At 41.9% G+C, this 18,564-nt stretch overlaps 1 protein-coding gene across 7 annotated transcripts in view; it reads right to left on the bottom strand.

Moving 5' to 3' along the window:
• Positions 1-18,564, bottom strand: part of LOC118511531 — an 88,792-nt gene that overhangs the window by 39,491 nt on the left and 30,737 nt on the right. Inside the window, exons 1-2 of one of the 7 annotated variants that reach the window (XM_036054720.1) lie at positions 14,667-14,821; positions 11,967-12,521 (exon numbers count right to left, since the gene is read on the bottom strand). The gene's annotated coding sequence lies outside the window, so the exon portion shown is untranslated. Of the gene's footprint in view, positions 1-11,966; positions 12,522-13,003; positions 13,166-14,638; positions 14,822-15,934; positions 15,971-18,564 lie in introns of those variants that run through there. The other 6 variants (XM_036054724.1, XM_036054723.1, XM_036054721.1 and 3 more) reach the window with 6 other exon arrangements.

An 18,564-nucleotide genomic window follows, 5' to 3' on the forward strand; every position in this document is an offset into this window, starting at 1 on the left:
AGCTTTAAACGGTGGATGAGAGAACTTTTTTTATAAGATTGGCATATGTTTAATTCTTGTCTAATTAACGCTTAACGTATGGTGTTTAAAGTAAAGAGATCTATGTACATTATAGCGGGGAACAATAAATAATTATCTATAATTGTATTGTAACGCTTCGCAATTAAATAGCGTTCACGTGCGCCGTGTGCATAATCCGGTGTAACTCTTAATATTCGTTTTTGCAGATGCAAACAAAAGATCCTTGACTTACTTCCACACCGACCAACCTGCAAACCATCATCATGTTTCGCTGGTTGTCATCGTGCGCCTTCGTGGTAGTAGAATTATGATCATACCTATAATTAATTGTACCTCCCCGTACAGCCTGCGTTCTTCTCAGTCTCTACACCGGGCCCGTTATTGATAAAGACAAACAAAAACCATAAATTGCTGGTAAAGCTTACACTGGCGGAACGATGTATTTTTTACCATTAAGCTAGTCTATGGTGCGGACACCGTTTCCATACGAGGCAGAGGTAGTAGCCCATAATTGTTGGTACGTGGTGCTCTGTATTTTTAGTTTTACCAACCGTGTCAAACGTGTGGCTTGGTATTGGTGCTGTACAAACGGTCTATTTTATCGGTATTTAAATGATGTAGCTAATATTTTTTGTTAGAAAAGAATTTAAGGACTACCATCGGCCTAGCAAACGATCTAAAGTGGGCGAAGTACAGATAGGAACGTCACCTATCTGGTTAGATTTTGAGATACGCATGGGAGTATTGATTGCCAACCAGTTATGCTAAAGCCTGCGGAAACATCTCTCGCGACAGACGAAGCTGAGACTGTTTAGAACCTTTCTAACCTTCAGTGCCAGTAGTTATAGTCACATACTCCTCTGAGACATGGACCCTTTCCAATTTTTGTTTGGCCCCGTGCTCTACGACCTGTATGGTGATCTAACCGTCGTGCAGCGAACTACCAGACTTCAGTGGACTGACGTCATGAGAAAGACATAGGACAACCCAAAAAAAAAGGTATCGGCAACCCAGCCCAGCTTAAGTCTTTTTAGCCCTTTCACATAGACAGAGGAGGCAGAGGATAATTCGTCTGCCAGAAAGGTCGGGACATTGGTCGATGACGGAGCTTTACCGTGAGCGGCATAAGACTGCTGCATCAGAAAATGACCTCCAAGACTTCGCGCGCCATATAAGTAAGTAAAAGTTTAACGAAAAATTTACAGAAGATTATCGTTGGTCGTCTCTAGAGGTGTCGATCAAAATCAAGAATTAAATTCCATACTTGAAACTTAACATACATCAAAGTGTTGAGTTCCTTAGATCTTAGAATCTAGTTTACTAAGAGTCCCTTATTAATGTAGAACTGATAATAATTTCATTCGTTGATTCTAAACAAGCTTCTTTTCATACCTAAGAAGCCATACCATATCAGAATGTTCATAAAGTATTTGGTAGATTCTATTGAGTCTCTTGAACCAATAACCATTACCTTAACCGCAGAATTTACCCCACCATAAACCCCGTAAACTATTGCTTTCTTGTACGCACAACATCCAATAGGAAAATTCCATCTTTAAATCGCAATTCAGCAAGATGTGCAAACAGCCCCGCACCACCAACATCATTGACGGAAGCCAAATTTGAAACACATGAACTTGAAAATGAGCTCCACATGTGAGGAGAATGGCACGTGCCGGTCCCAGCTTTCTAGGGTTTCACTGTTGCCGCAGCCTAAAAGGGAAGGGGAATGCTACCGATGGCCTTGAAAATGTCAAAACCATATGGCAACGCGTGCTTTAAAACGTGTACCAAACGCTAATACCTCCGCGGTCAGGATAATCGATACATTCTCGGCAAATGACATCGGTTCCCAAATTACCCATTTGCTTCCTCACTTAAAGACAAACATAATGCGATATGCATGCGATATGTGCCGAGGTGTATCGTGCCTCGTACGATGGCGTAGTACAAACACACACACAGCCTGCGCCAAGGAGAAGGTTGATTTCGGACGATATCTTAATGGTCACGTGTCTTTCGGACGAGTGCAGCAGCGTCGGTGTACTAATTGAAAACGATCAGGGCAAAAATAGCTTGCACTATTCACCTCCATACATGTCGTCTACGGGGGGTTAGGGGTCACACGATCCCTACGAAAAGCTTTACGGCCGGAAAATAGAAAGAGACAGAGGAAGAAGTTGCTATATAATCGGTAAATCGAGTTAGATCTTCTTTTTCCTTTGGCACTGGACAACTTTGATAGGTCTTGTGGCGAGCAATAGCTTCGCTTAATTTAGCAAACCATAGGCTGGGGATAATAGTTTAGTGTCCTACTATCCCTACGCACGAGAAAAGAGACGATCGAGAGTGGGGTTTGATACTGAGCCCTTCGTGTTTGCAAGTGGTGCCGCTACCATTATGCCATTCACGAGTCCCAATCACGTTAGATCTAGATCGCAATAAAAAGCTTCAATCACACTTATTGCTTAAATAAGCCGACTGGAATGCGATTCGAATCACTCTTGATGCCCACGATCTACACGTGCCCAAAGTCTGCCATTAATTAAACCAAATACTTTTGCTTAACCATGAGCCAACATTTTACACCTGGTACGCAGCTGAGAAAAGCAAATAAAATTGTGCATCCTAAAAATCAGCTCCGTATGCAATCAATTTACAAACCCCTCTGCTACTACCGGCGGTTCACGAATGCTTCCGTTTCATCTTGACATCCGCACAATTTATCAACCGGCTCGGTCGTGTTCAGCCCATGTTGCCAAGAAAAGTGTGTACACATTCTACCCGTCCCGTTTTGGTGCAATGCCAACAAATTTTCCACGTGGCGGTGGTGGTGGCCACTCATCGATCCGGCATGAGTCACCCCGTTTACTCGGGGCCTATACCAGCGGCAGATAATCATTAGTGACCGGAATATAAATGATTGTACCCCCTTGGCCGTATGGTAACGTTCCGATCGGACTTCTCTCGCTCTCTCTGTCTCTCTCCTCGGTAGACCTGCTTTCAGGTAGTCTCTGTGTGTGAGGGACGATTTGTGAAACGGTTTTATACACTGCAGCAGCTTCCGCCAATGTCGACATCAGCATCAGATTCTGGCGCACAGCGTACACACACGAAATTCAAGTCCAAGGTTAGGTATGTGCCGTGACAACGCCTACATTTCGGATAAACATCCAAGGGCCAAATCGCGTCACACACCATTATATACTGGGTTACCTAAGCCTGTGCCGGTGTGTCTGACGTACAAAATTGTTCATGCCCCACCGAGTGTTACCCATTGTACTAGTCGACTCTGTAGTCGCCCCGCAGTTCGCGTAACACGAAAAAGCGGTACTCGAAGCGTGACACAAATCTACCACGACTTCCGCTCTTAACAAACCCCGTGGACGAACGATTAACACACCTTCGTCCTTGGCCGTTGATATGGTTCACCATAACAGCCGCCGAGACCTGTCAACAACAACAACAAAAAATCCGTCCAACGCGAATAGTCGCTCGGACACTGTTGTTTACCTTCTGGGTGGAGGAGATGTGTTTCTCTTTTTGGATGGCTTCACCATGCTCCACTATACGGAACGGCCATGCTTCATCAAAACGATCGATAGCGGTAGTAGCACCGGTGCGTGCCTGCGATTGGGAAATAGGTTCTACGCAAAGGCTCTCCAATCGATATCCTGGAATCCCTGAAGCTCATCAATGTCAACAGAGAAACAGGAAGACAATTAACGATTCCAATCTGTCATCATCACACACACGCTGCTGCCCAACGGTAGGGCACCTCGCTGCTAAGCTGCTTTCCGCAACAACGGCGATGCACTATTTCAAATGCTCCAACACTCACACACAAGTTGGCATTGCTGATTGCGCAACGCTTTCGGTGTCATCGCGAAGGTCAGCTTTTGTCGCCTGCGTGTGGGAGGGGGAGAGACGTAATCTTGTTTGGCTGCATACTGATCATTTCCTTCACGCCTCAGAAACCGAATCGCTTATCAATATGCATTATGAAAGGTAAAATATGCACCTTGGTGGTTCAAGGTTTTCTGTTTCGGAGGAAACATATCTTGCGAAATATATGGCTATACTTCATCAAGGATCAAGGTTCTTTTCGATCTTTTGACATATGTTAAACTAATGAGCGAAAAGTTTATCTTGGTCTGATAGTCGCCGACCGATCGCTGCTCCAACCCCAAGGTCGATAATTATAGTAGCGAAGTACGTGAGAAAATGTCGAGTTGCAATGCAATGGGTGTTGATTGCTCATCTGTTGTTGAAACCGAATGTGTGAGGTCCGCATTTACCACGAACCGTGAGTGACTCATAGGAGCGCAAGTGATTTAGAACATTTGATTTTCGAGATTAAATGCGTTACAATGGCGTTAGCGATCAGCTTGCGAATAGACGTATATTCTTTAAGTATTTTTTAAATCATGTCGGTTTCTTGAAATTTTACATGGAATTCTAAACTATTGGCTACAGATTAAGTTTTTGAATACTTAAACTCTAGACAAATGGACAGTAAATGTGGCAATATAAAACAAGAGTCGAAGGATGCAACAACGAAGATGATAGGACAGTCAGATATTAATAGACTTCTTAAGAATTCGTGATCACCAGAAGCACGTGAGCAACGATGGCAAGGATCCTTCCAACTCGCTGCAATCCTTCGAAAGTCTAGCACTTTCTGTATCAGAAAAAAATCGGGAAAAATAATATACGTCGATATTATGATGCTTGGGGAGATTTAACGCCAGAATAGCAGCGTGTCTACACAAAATGAGTACACAACATCGGTCGGCATAAAATGGTAACGCACCATAGGATCAGACAGATTTGCGAAAGAAATTTTGAGATTTCCGATTATTGAGACATATTCTAGAATTGATCCTTCCAATTAACAGTACAGAGACTTCAGATATCAGGGAGTTTGAACTTAAACGCCATCCTTCGTCACATATCTATTTCAGCTCAGATTTCAGAGAACTCCATAAAGAGTGTAGTCACATAGACGAGGCGTGATCGGGAAGCTTTCCCGAGCAAAAACTTTCCGGAGCAAAAATGTCGAAAAATCAAACAAGCCAATAAAATGTCAAAACTGCTCCTCGACATCAGCGGCGTCGGTGTTCACACGACAGGACCGGGGATCTATTCCCATCCAGGCCGCCTCCCCATACGCAGGGCTAACCATCCAGCTACGAGTAAAATTAAGTCATAGAAGCCCAAAAATGGCAGGCCGAGACCTTTCGAGGATGTAGCGCCAAAGAAGATGTGGAAGCTTAACAAAAAAACTCTCTTAAATTTAGTTTCAATATTTATCAATTCTTGCTTCTTAGCTTAACGACCAGTCATGCTCTGGTATGTCGTGCCATTTTTGTCTTGCTAGACACATTGATACCACTTAGCCAGATATTCAGTCCTTGCCACTATCATTAAATATTTACTGAAGCTTATTTATTTGATGTACTTTTGGAAAATATTTTTAATATATTTAAGGAAATTTTAAAAATTCTGGTTGTATCCCAAAAATGAGTCCCAACTGAAACCTCCTCACTGTTTCGTTCCATTATGTATGTTCCAGCTTTTAATCCACTCAACCGCTTAGTAAACATTTTACATACAATTGATGTTATAACCGATTGGTCAACAATCAGTGTCAGCATTCTCACACACACACACACACACACATCCACACTATGCAACGCCACGAGCACGTACCGCACTATTTCGAGAGTCAAAATCCGAAAAACCAAAACAAACAACCGAAACCAATGACCGACCTCTAAGCATTCGGTGTCGGGCACCCAGCTGGTAGTGGTGGTGGGCCAAAAAGCAGGGGGGGGGAAAGCATGATCAGCCGGGAAAGGTTTTGGTCAAATGCATAACATTCATCTCGATCCGGTGGCCCCAAACCCGCAGCCTCACGGCCACATGCATGGGCCTGCCGCCAGCAGATGGCAACGAACTCGCTGGAAAACCAAAAACCAGCCCGTGTTCACCTCTATGCAAACGCAGACATAATCCTCCGCTTCCCACCCCCCCCCACCCCCCCCGATACCACCCCTTTAAAGTCACAAAAATTTAATTATGCCCACCATGCAAATGCATACGCACGGCACCAGAAAAACGCACCCTCTACGCGCGGCTTAAAGCTGACGCGCAGCTTAAAGCTTTTGCCGAGTGTTGGTGGTCTTTGTTTGTCTCTCGCAAAGCGCGAGCGCGCGCACACGCACACAAGCTTTTTCGGTGGCACACTACGCTAAAAAGCGCGCGTGCGTGTGTGTTGTTTTTTTTTTTTAAGACTTGCCCATATCCCATACCCCGTCAACAACAGAAAAATAAGCCGCGGTGTGTAAATAGGAAGCCTTCACCTGCTTCGCCGAACATCAGCATCATCGTCGGATACCGTCAACGCACATGAGCGTCGAGTCTAAAGGTCCACCATCACACACACACACACGCCAACATTCATTGCTTTTCGGAACGCAACAATCCCTCTGTTGCACAGGAAACAATCGCGGTAAAGAGTCGCGATCGCGCGTAGGTATTAGGATAGACGATGGCGGAGGAGACACCCTAGCAGAAAAAAAACAGTTGCTGAGGTTTGCGCTTTCTCCATCCCGGCACACACACGCACACACACTGAGCAGAGCTGCGCAAATGGTGTAATAATGTGCGGCTCACTTTTGCGCAAATAGCGCGTAGGCACAGCATAAGCGGTGGATAAATAATACATGCACGCATGCAGGGAACACTTTTGCCGTAAGCGCTGTTTCGAATAGTTAGCCGGAACGGAAGACGGTTAACCGAAAACTTATGCCCAACACCATGTTGCATAATAACATATCCGTAACCGGAAGCTAGGGATGGGAGGGTTTTCTAGCCACTAGCCACAGACGAAGGAGGAATCATTTTGGCCCATAGTTACACCTTTATTTTAAAATATGCGTCGTTAGGCTAAGTTTGACCAAACTGAAAGCCTTTCGCTGAGATTTAAAAAAGTTTCTAGAGATGTTTCAATGGTAAAACACTTATGTGCTAAATTGTAGCAGATATTTTGTTTATTTCAAATCAGTTACTAATCTCTGTTCTTCATTTGATTTGCCATAAGTTACGTAGAAGGAGAGTTAAATATTCTAATTACTGTTCTTAAGTAAGTAAATGGCGGCCCGGTGATATATGCGACAGTGGCGCCGGTCTTCACACGGCAGAACCGGGATTCAAATCTCATCTGGAGCGTTCTCCCATAGTGAGGACTGACTATCCAGCCATGCGGTATTAATAAGTCTAGTAAGCCAAAAATGGCAGGCATGACCTTAGAAGTCTTTAGGCTAAGAAAGAGGAAGAAGAAGTAAGTAAGTCTGAATATATTTTTTACCCATTAGTACTTAAACAAAAACGGTGACTGGTGGCATATAGAGGAACGCTAATAGAATAACAAAAATATTTTGTTCAATAAAAATTGAACCTATAATTTGCGCTAAATTTTTTGAAAAAGTTTTGAATAACTTAGCTGTATGGTATATTCCTATTTTTTCATCAATAATGGCCTGATCAGAATGACGATCACCAAGAAATATTAAACATTCGATATTTCAATATTCCATTAAAGCTTCCATACATTTTTCATATTGTTCAAACTTAATCAATGAATTCAAGAATTCACATTGCCTTAAGCTTCAACATCTTCAATCAACAAAGACTTGTATAAAGTAAATGTGTTTTAATACGAAATAAAAATACTTCAGAGTCAAATCTGCAACATGAAGTAAACAAGATTTTCATGTTGGAAAAAAATAATTCAAAGACTTTGGTCCAAAGAGATCTTCCTCGCACCGGTTACTTATCGTTCGAAAAATAAGTCACTCAAACTGTCATTAGGGTTTAAAAAAGCTAAACCATTTGTACCACACTGTAATACCACAGCAAACATCGTCATTAGCCTGACGGCGGTTGGAAAAACGTTTTCAATCGAAATCGCGACATTTTCACATGAAAAAACGTTCAACCAAATTTTTTTCATCGGTTGGATACCATTTTCAGGATGTTTACCATGGTATCATCCAGAGAGGCTGTTTTGCTTGCGTTAACTCATAAAATAATTTAGAGTTTGTTTACATTTTGGTCTGTCGAATTATTACCATCCATTTTACGGGCCCTTTTTTTTCGTAGATCCGGCGACATTTCTTGAAAAAAGTTACTTAAATGATTCACAATTATTGTGGCCTTTAGGCTTTTAAGAAGTATAGTCTTGTGAAACATTTTTAGTACAAAACGAGGAGGTTTTGAAGACTTAATTAGGAAGTTAGGAGTTCTTGAAATTTTTGAAATATTGATTTGTTGAGAAATATTCACGTTTGAGGTTCACTATAGTTTTCTCTTCACTCTCAAACGATCGTGCCAAAACGCAAATACGCACTAGGAAGGGAAGGTAACGTTTGTCATCCGCCTCCAGGTGAATTATTCCCTTTGCGCACTTTCTTTCGCGACGGTTCAACCACCACCACGGCGGCGGAGGTTGTGGCGAAAACATTGCGGAACAGCATCGGTGGCCTGTGGTTAATAAGTGCTGGTGTACTTGTTCCTCAACCCTCAACAGACCGTGACGGGAGAGGCTTAGTGTGTGCGTTTTTTCCTACCCATTCAACCCATTGCCATACCTCGTCACAGTGAGGCAAAGGCCCTCGCCGAGTTTACAGCCAAAACCGGAAACGGAATAGCTACGTACGTACAAGGGAATGGGTGCAAAATGGTCGTGTAGAGGTAGGTTGGTGAGTGCCTGGTGAAGGAGAACGCAAACTTTCACTTTCACTCGGTTTACTCAAGCCCCCCTCCCCATTTCACCCCCGGCTCACAACCCCCGCTGGAACACGGGAACACTGAAGACCAGTGTGAATCAGGTTTACGTAGTCTAGCTTTCGGATAAATATGGCGACGAATGTAAGTACCCGGTCGGTTGCCGCCAGTTGAGAGTTTCTGCAAACTCTCACAGGCACACACACATACAAAAAAATGAAACCGAGGCTCCAAAACCGGACCAAACGGAAAGGCTTCTTGTCTACGCTTCCCAACCTTAATGGGGGTGACAGACACAACACGTTTGGGACAAAACTGTGGCTTGGTGCGTTAAGTTTCGTACGATTGCATCTCGATTTTCTTGTCCAGCGTAAAACCACTTTCACACCAACAACAAAAACAGCATCTCCGAGAGCAAGCAAAGTACCAACCCGGAGGAGATCATAGTAAACATGGGCTAAAGTTTGAATGTTGTGCTTTGCTCGATTGGGATGGGAATTGGTTGCTCAAAAAGAGGGCTCCCCCTAAAATCTGGGTGCCTGACCCAAACTGTGATGTTTGACTTTCGCTTGCATAACTGGCCGCCCTTGCACGCGACCGGTGATGGCTTAAACGGTGAGCGACCGACCGAGAGCGAGCGACCTAACGAATTGCATCAGTATACGATTTCGTATGACATTCGATACTTTTCAAAACAAAAGCCGCAACAATGACGTCCCGAGAGCTCGGTTGTTTGTATTAGCGAGGAATCAATGGAATTGAAAACAGAAATTCTCTCTTGACGTATGCAAATGATCCTCATATTATATGAGGATCAGTATCCTCAGTATCCTCATACGTATACCGAACAGAACTTCGGAAGAAATTCCAAGGAATTCTACCTGGCCAGTAGTGTAAGCATTAACATGCAGCAGACAGTATATCAATGTTGCATAACTTGCTAAATTAAATTTCTGATGTGATTCAGATCAATTGTTCGCACTGGACGTCCGCACCAGCCCAGCGAATTGCGTCAACACGCAACTGTCACCACAGACTGCAGGGGACGTTGAATTTAAAAAAACAGAGCCGAGATATAAATTACAAAACAAAACGGATGGAAAGAAACTCCGTATCACAACCACCATTCGTCACTGGAACGGTTGTCAGCTGATAAATTCAACCATTACATCATCATTGTCGCCGGAATCGTAGTCGTTTGTGTCGGTTGTTGTGGTGTTGTTGTTGCGGTCGCTCGAAACACTTCGCGGTTTTATGCAGGCCGTGCTTTTAACCAGCGGTTCGCAGACCAAACGCATACAAATGAAGTCCTCGGTGTGAGAGAAACTTTCGATGAAGGATGAGAGTAAGATTACCCAATCCTGGTGAATACCGCTTTTAATAGATTGCGCCCTGCAGTTTTGAGCTAGACTCGATCAAACACGCTTGCAGAGATCAGGCTCGATGCACCCTTCTCAAACCTCTGGACGAGGGGCATTTATCAAGGGGCAGCTTAAAAGTAAGTCACAAAGTGCACACCACACCAAGTGAGCGCCAGGTCTACTGAGAGCAACGCCGGTGAATACGCAAGCACGCAGGAGGTGATGATAATGAAGGCGACACATCACCTTGAGAGGCTGGTTTGACACTAGCCGAACTGGATTTGACTGTTCGCTCGACCCTGTCGTAACAGTAACCGGAGCCCTTCGTTCGGTTCAATCACACGGTCGGCGCACGACGCTGGTTTGCGTTCTTTCGATAGGAAAGGAACAATTTTGTAAAACCCTACCACTACAACAAACACCACCGCCCCTCCTCCTCTGTCGAGGACCTTTACCTTGGCCCCAACCAACCACTTATCGGTGTGGTTGCTCCGTTGCTATAAAACTAGTTCTAGAGGTTCTAGCTGCTTTGAAAGAATATAGTTCTTTGCACAGCGTTACGCGTAACAGTAAGCTGTCAGAATGGCAAATACTGATGGACACTATCATGCTCTTCACAATCGAACGCCTACACGTACGCAGGTCAGCACAATTTAGCAGATAAGCCGTCGCTCAGTTCTAAGCCCTGATAAGGGCAGCAATAATAAGGACATATTTGATAAGTGAATACTAATTGCAATATGTTATCATCGAACTATTTTTAAGCAATTGGCTAGATAAGGGTTAGCGATGTGTTGTAACAAAACGTCACGTTCAATCATGCAATAAATTATTATCGGTTTTGTAGACACCTCAAAAAAACATGTATGCAGATAACTCACGGGGTTGGTGTTTTATTTTGATTCCTACGACTATGAATCATTGGACCAAAAAAAAAATAGCCACTACTTCTTGTCGAGAGGCTTTACGACAGTCAGTTTGGAACTTAGCCATGACTCCCAAAAAAAATTAAAATATCAGCTCAGCTTTGTCGCAAGTCTTTGGCGATTAGCGACACATTTGTTTTGACCACCGATTGAGCAACGCAGTGAGTCACACTACTCAGACACAGAAGGACATTCGACAAGGGATTTAGTTACTATAATGCCGCTCTTGTCCTCAATCTTCTTTGGCGGTTTGGAATAGTGCCCTTCGGACAAAAGATGTAGAACGATAAAGTCACCAGGCCCTCCAGATTTCATCCTCAACTTATGGTGGAGTTTACGATGTTACAAGAGCGTTCTGTGACTGAAACTTAGTCCCCATCCAGTGCCCTTGCTATTCTCCTTCAGGGAGAAGATGCTCTACAGACCAAATTGTAATATACCAACTGCTTAAATAGAAGATAGAGATGTCAGTACGGCCAAAACCTCAAAAGTAGTTACACGACAGCTGGCCACAGCTCCTCCAAAAGAACTGATTTCGATGTTCAATTTTCTCTGTACACAGACGATGCGTTATTCGTGAGAATTGCTGGAACTTTGGGTCAACGAATGAAAATTTGGTAAAATCCATCTTTCCCCTAAATAAATCCCTTACTCACAATTTTAGGTCAAGGTTGCATTGTTCTAGGGCTTGTAACAAATTTACCACAACTCTCTCCCGATGTGGGACAAACTCCAGACTACTCCCTTCAAAAACTCTCCCATGCTTTTACCTTCTCATTACAAAGAACAAAGGGATGGTTCATACACTTCTTCCTGCCCTTATTTAGGGCCTTTTAACCCTTATGGTAAGAATGAGAGCTTCTGTTACCTTTTCTTTTCCCCGTGCTGCTTACACCTTAGATCATTCGGAAACCCATCAACAGCATCACATCAACCACAAATAGCGCCTCGAAAAAAAAACAGCGAGAAGAGATCGATTCTGGCTATCGCTTCCGGTCAAGTTCACCAAGATGCTTCGACACTGACACACGCGCACTGCAATTATTATTCGATCGGGCTAGACTCTATTTTTTTTGCACACACATGGCAATCGCATTCGAGTGCCGTTGCTACTCGTGATGTTTACACTTCTTATCAATTCAACCAAACACTAGAGCTGGGACAGCAATTTCCCACACCCAGCCTGGGCCCGGCGCCCACCAAGCACACACTGCACTGCACTTCACAAAGTGGCAATCGCACACACTCACACCACCGGGAGAAGTAGGTGATTGTATTTATTTCTTTTGCTATCTAGCTAACTTTTTTTCTTCGACAAATTTTCTTAACACTTGTAGCATCACACCAACCGGTGAGCATAGCTCCCGACTCACTAATCAGCACACAGGCACCATCTTTTTTTGTTGTTGTTGCTCACTTGCAGCTGAAATGATTTTGCGAGGACTATTAATTTCACTGTCAGCCACGACAACACCAACAGAACCTCACTGAACACGGATGCTGCAAAGTTCGCCGCGTGACAGCTCCCCTGCTTGGATGTTACCCCGGTTAGGGACAACCCTTTCCACCAACTTCTTCCCCTTTTTTTCCCCGCACTTCTTGGCTGGTGAACGTTACAACCCCTTCACTTTAAGACCAGTGTACTCCGAAAAACCACAACAACCGCCCTAGGGTGACACAAACCGATCCGTTGGGTCACTAAAACTGCTGTCACACGGGACACAGATTAGCATTTGCGTGGCGGTACGGCAGACAAAACGACAACAAACGAGCAGTGTGCGCGTTCCACTAGCTGAATGTTACACATTGCAACTGATTCACTGACACATGAAGTCACCACACCACACTCGGCAATCTCTGTGCCCGCTAAATCCTAACTAAGTACGCGTGAAAGCTTTTCTCTACCTAACTCCTGCGGGAAATGGGGTTAGACTTTCGACTAAGAAGTACCAGCCAAGTGCAGTTTCACTTCGGCCCGGTTTTGCGAAACCCGGAACCTAGCTCCGGAACCTGAACTGGCGTGAACGAATGAAGCAATGCGACTAAATGGGGTGGCAAACCGTGCAACAACACACCCGTCGATGTAGCTCTGCGGTGTCCCTTTGCAACGGCTGCACATTGGAATAGTTGAAGCTTGCGAAATCAAAAATTATATTTTCCATAGAAAAAAATCCAAATACAATCAATACTCGATTAGAAAATTAAAAAAATTATCATATATCATGGCGACAGCACTGCAGTCTGGTGATGAGAATATTCCCATTTTTCGTTCGGAACGGAACGGAAACAGTTTCTTTTTTTTAGAATAGAACGGAAAGAACCTAGCAGGTTCAAAGAACCTAAACAAGTGGGAACCGATATTATTATGACACAACTGTGAGCAGGGAAATATTATTGAGAGTACGCGTTTTAGCCTACTCATGGACAGCAAAAGGTAGGTTCAAAAAAACCAAGCCTGTGATTTTATTTGAACCTAGGTCCTTTGAGGGACATAATTCTGAAGCAAGGCTTAATCTGCCTGCAAGGCTTAATAATAAATGTTATACTTTTTTTAAATTAAAATTTATATATTTTTTCTCGTTTTAGCCATTGCCAAACGGCGATCGCTTCACTGTGGCCTTTGCTGATGATACACAACTGCGCGCGCACACGCAACCGCAAATCGACTGCCAAGATACAAACATCTTGGCAACGAAAAACGAAAAGTTTTCCTGCACAACAGCACCTCAAAAGCTCTTCATTAATCTGTTTATTAAACATGCACACACTAGCACAATAGCACACAGTACACATCACAACTCTATGGTAAATAAGATTTTAAAATACGCAACAGCGTCACGAAATGAAATGAAAAAACTTTTTATCGTTTTGTTAAAAAACCGGTATCTTTGTTGCTCATCATCACATCGCTTCCCAAAATCGGTAAAGCATTCATGGAACGGAAAAGTATTTTGTTTTGCTTTTTTAATCCCCTTGCCTCGTTACACAGCATCCACCTCGACTTGCATCTTCCTATGCTAGGATGTGTGAATTGGCAGCATGCAATCTCTCGCGGTCTGTGTCGCGTCGTGACGCACCATAGAAATGCATGCAACATTTTTTCCCCAATTCGTTCGTTTTTCATGCTGTTTCACTCATTGTTTGTCGCACATGGTTCTCCCTCTCTCTCTCTCTCTCGAATATGTTGACAGATTTTTGCATACTTATGGACCGAGCGGAATGTTAAGGAATGAATATAACAAAAACCGCTTCAAATGGCATATTTTTGGAATTTATAATTTCTAGAACCATTATTGCACCCTCACACCTTTCAACACTTTTTTGTAAAAGCTTCACGGAAAGCATTAAATTTTTATACACTATCAACCCCTCCGGATTTTTATTGGACCATAGGCCATAAGCGTTTCGGCAAACGATAAACAACTGAAACCCCTTTCACAGTTGCTAGGAGAATGTATTCAGGGTGTCTGCCACCCTACAGGCGGGTGGAAAAAAACGGAAACACTATTGTAAACATTGCAGGCCCATCATACGCCTTACACTCACACACACACACACACACGCTTACAGGAAAGAAAAACCAACAACACAACAACCAAATTTTGTGCTGCACGCGTCGCGGAAGGGCAGCGATTTGTTTTTTTGGTTTTGTTTTAAGTAAAAATAGACCCGCGCGACGAATCTGCGTACTGCTCTACGCTGCGGATTTCACTCGACTGTGGGACTGTGGGCAGATTATCCGGCATGACAAATCTTGACCGTGTTTGTCAACGACTATGGGCCGTTTGATTCGATTGCGTTTTGCAATTCCGGAAGAAATTGATTCTAATAAGGATTAGTGCATGTAACATCGTGCAATGCAAAATTGTTATCTTGTTCAATAAATGTTGAGAAAATATGAAGAATCAATTAAAAAATATTTAGGCAAAAATATTACTATACACACAGAGTAAAAATAGGAAGTATTTTCTCTTAGTGTTAAATGTACGTCAACAATTTGCTTTTTATTATATATAATAATTAATCGTTACGAGCAGCACAATGTGTTGTAATAATATTTTGTATACATAAAAAATAGGTAAATAATATCGCGAATTAACAGCGTCAACACGGATAATCGACACCACGCATTATTATTTGACAGCAGATGAAAATGCGTCTCGTAACACCCTCTTGACGAGGTCGTGCAACATTCGTTTTACGACACAATAATTAACTGCCAGATAGTTGAATAAAATATTTAAGATCTTATTAAGATATGACGGTTGAAACTAAGGAAATTATAAGGACTACAGAAGAGGCCAAAGTTGTCTATCGTAGTGATACATACAAAAAGAATTTTGTCGTTATCGCGCAGGTCAAACACCAAAGCAAAATTAATTATTATTAAGTTACATTGTTTGACGAACAGTGTAATCTGATCTTTCATTATTTTCTACATTTCGTAGGTTTTGGATCTACAACGATTCACCTCCTTTTTAATTCCTGTGAAGTAAAAATTTACACAAAAAATACGCAAAACACTCAAATAAATAGAACAAATTCCGTGAGGGTTATTTTGTCTCGTACTTGTCACAGCAGGCAAACAGCACTTTCGGTATGTCGCGCTACATTACATTGCAACTGCTCGAAAGCTTGACGTTCGGGGAGCTTTCAAGACAAAAGCTTTTCACACAATGGAAGCATTTTGCCAGAAAACATTTGAAAACAAAATATTTTACTTTATATTTACTCTATAACCGGTGTTAGATACATATTTGATTATAAATTTTGTTTTTTTTCTTAAAATAGTTTTTTTACAACATGAGGTATAATTTAAATATTTGTCAAACTCACCCCAATAGCAGCAGGAATCATCGTGCTCATGTTAATCTAAAAAAGAGAAAAAAAATCTGTATTTTATTATTCGTACACAGTGGACAGAAAATAAATCAAACAAAAATACCTTAATTAGGAATTAAATAATTACTAGCTCGCTCGTCAAAATAAGCTTAGAGATACATATATTATTCTAATTAGTACTTTCAAATCTGGCTTGCATACTAATATAGATGTCTACCCATTCAAAACGTTCTGCAAACCTAACAACCCAAAGCCGTTCACCATCTTCACTTTCCCCTAAGTAGGGCACATGACCCGGGAACTAAATTAAGACGGAAGTCCTCTAACTGTCGAACGATCGACCAACGCGCCCCTACACACTACTGACTACAAGAGTTTGTCAGTTTAGTTCGATGGCCTTCGATTTTCCGTATCCGATGTTCCGAAGAAGTACCGTCCATGCACACACGACAGAAAAAAGTTCTTTTCAGTGCCGGGATTCATCGTGTTCATTAATTACCGAGCGGATTTCGAAGAGGTTTAACTCTTCATCGCAACAGGACAGCAGTGTCTTTCCCGTTTCTGCGAGAAGTGCAGGCAGTTGTATCGGTGTGTTGTCACTTCGAGTTTTTTTTTTTTCGTTTTCGTTCGCTCTCCCGTACACTCTCTACAACCGTGGGGAGCATAGATAATTGTTTTCCAAGGATTTTCCTTCTCGGTCCCTTGAGCTTGGATGTATGTAGCTCAAGGTTGTAACTTTTGCTTAAGTACTTTTTCCTCACACGAACCAGGACAAGTGGCTTTTGGGTGGTACATTTGGTGGCCACCGTTAGGGTACTGTTTGCAGGCGTTTGCAATATCTGGTCTACATTATCATTAGCCCCGCTTCGTGTAAAACGTTTCTGCAGCACTGGCTGGCCTTGTTTTAATTAATAGGCGAAAGGGTATTACGGCAGCCAATGTCCAATGTGGATTAAAACAAATTAATAAAAACGGAAAGAATAAAGTCTGATGTCTCAAAGCCTGTTTAAAGTAACTAAAAAATCAACAAAAAAATATTTAAATATTCTAATTTAATCATCCAAACGTCCCAAAGTGTCAGGAATTAACACTCTCAAGGCCATAACTGGTTACCACGAACGAAAGCGAAGTCACACAGAATTCTATAAATTATCACCGCTGCAAATGTGTATTGTTTTAATAAAGCCAAAAAAACTTAGTTTCCTATTAAGTATTACCATACTGGAAGCTAACAATTGTCAAACAATTCTGCTCTGAAGCCTACACTAACATCCAAGTTCTCATATTAGACAGTGTGTCTTAATAAATTCTGTTCCGCCAATAGCTTTTATCCCGTCTTGTTCCTCAGAAATTTCCCCGGAACCTGTCCGAGCAAGTATGATGTAAGCTTCGGACGTATCCACGGTTTTGGCATTTGAAAGGTATATTTTGCATAGTATGAAAACGAAATGAAATAAAAAAGGACAGCTGGTAAAAATCGAATAACCAGTTATTAAACATTCAAGGTCCCCAGGGGGGTGGCTCTTGTATGTTTCGGGGTTTTTGCAGTGCTCCAAAGGAGTCGAAAAGGAGAGCATTTCATTGCCAAAATAACTCACTTCACACGTTGATCGATCGCTGCCTCGGAAGCGTGTCAGAATGGAAACGAACTTAATTTAAGACATTTAAGGGTTGGTGATCGATCAAAACAGGGAATTGATTTTCGGACAAAAGACATGAGTGTAAACAGATAGACACCTATCCAGATAGACGTTCTCGAGCGGGAACGTCTCAAACAACCCTAGTCAAATGGGCTGACAAATAAACCGGTATTAAGACGTTCAGTTTTAGCTTTTTTTCGCTTACTTACGCTAATACCTGCTGCTAATGTGTATGTATTCGAGTTTGTCATGATTTAAAATTAGGTCAATTTGGATGCTGGCACAAGCTTAATAAATAAAATAAATAGAGTGGTACATTGCCTAAAACTATAAAGTATGTTTGACTTGTTCAATCAATTAAAGGTGTCCGCTATTTACAGGGTTTTAGGTTTTAGTTTTGACTAACTTATATAATTTTGCACGCGCCCCATTAGAACTCTTTTAAGTGACGTATATTTTGAGAAGCATGCAACAGATTTGAGATCGCAAACATTTATTTTTATCATTTGATTTTGATAGCTGTTGACAATACGGCATCTGTTCGTAATAATTAATAAATAAAAAAAGAATAAATTTTGAAAGTTGATGTAATGAAATGAGCTCAATAATAAATAAAAATCAAAATAAAAATATATACAACATGAAAATGAGTGCAACCCGTGAAAATGTTTGTGCACCCTTTCATAACTAAAAATTAAAACCCTAACAATATTTGGTTTCTGCCGGTAGAATGTCGAGCCAAATTTGAAATAAAACAAAACATGGAAGCTCAAATCTCAAAACTTTTGTGTATAATAATTAGATTTAACGTAGAAAGGACTCTGAATTTAAGCCGATTGGGAAAAATTAGGATAATTAAGAGAAGTTACAGACCAGAAAATTTTAGCAACTTCCTTCCTATTTCGATGCCTATACACTATCTAAAATAAATCTCTCATTTTGCACAAAATAGCTTTTGAATTATCATTCACTTAATTTTTCGTC

Source organism: Anopheles stephensi, chromosome 3, assembly GCF_013141755.1.
Source record: "Anopheles stephensi strain Indian chromosome 3, UCI_ANSTEP_V1.0, whole genome shotgun sequence".
In the NCBI taxonomy this organism is placed as follows: Eukaryota; Metazoa; Arthropoda; class Insecta; order Diptera; family Culicidae; genus Anopheles; species Anopheles stephensi.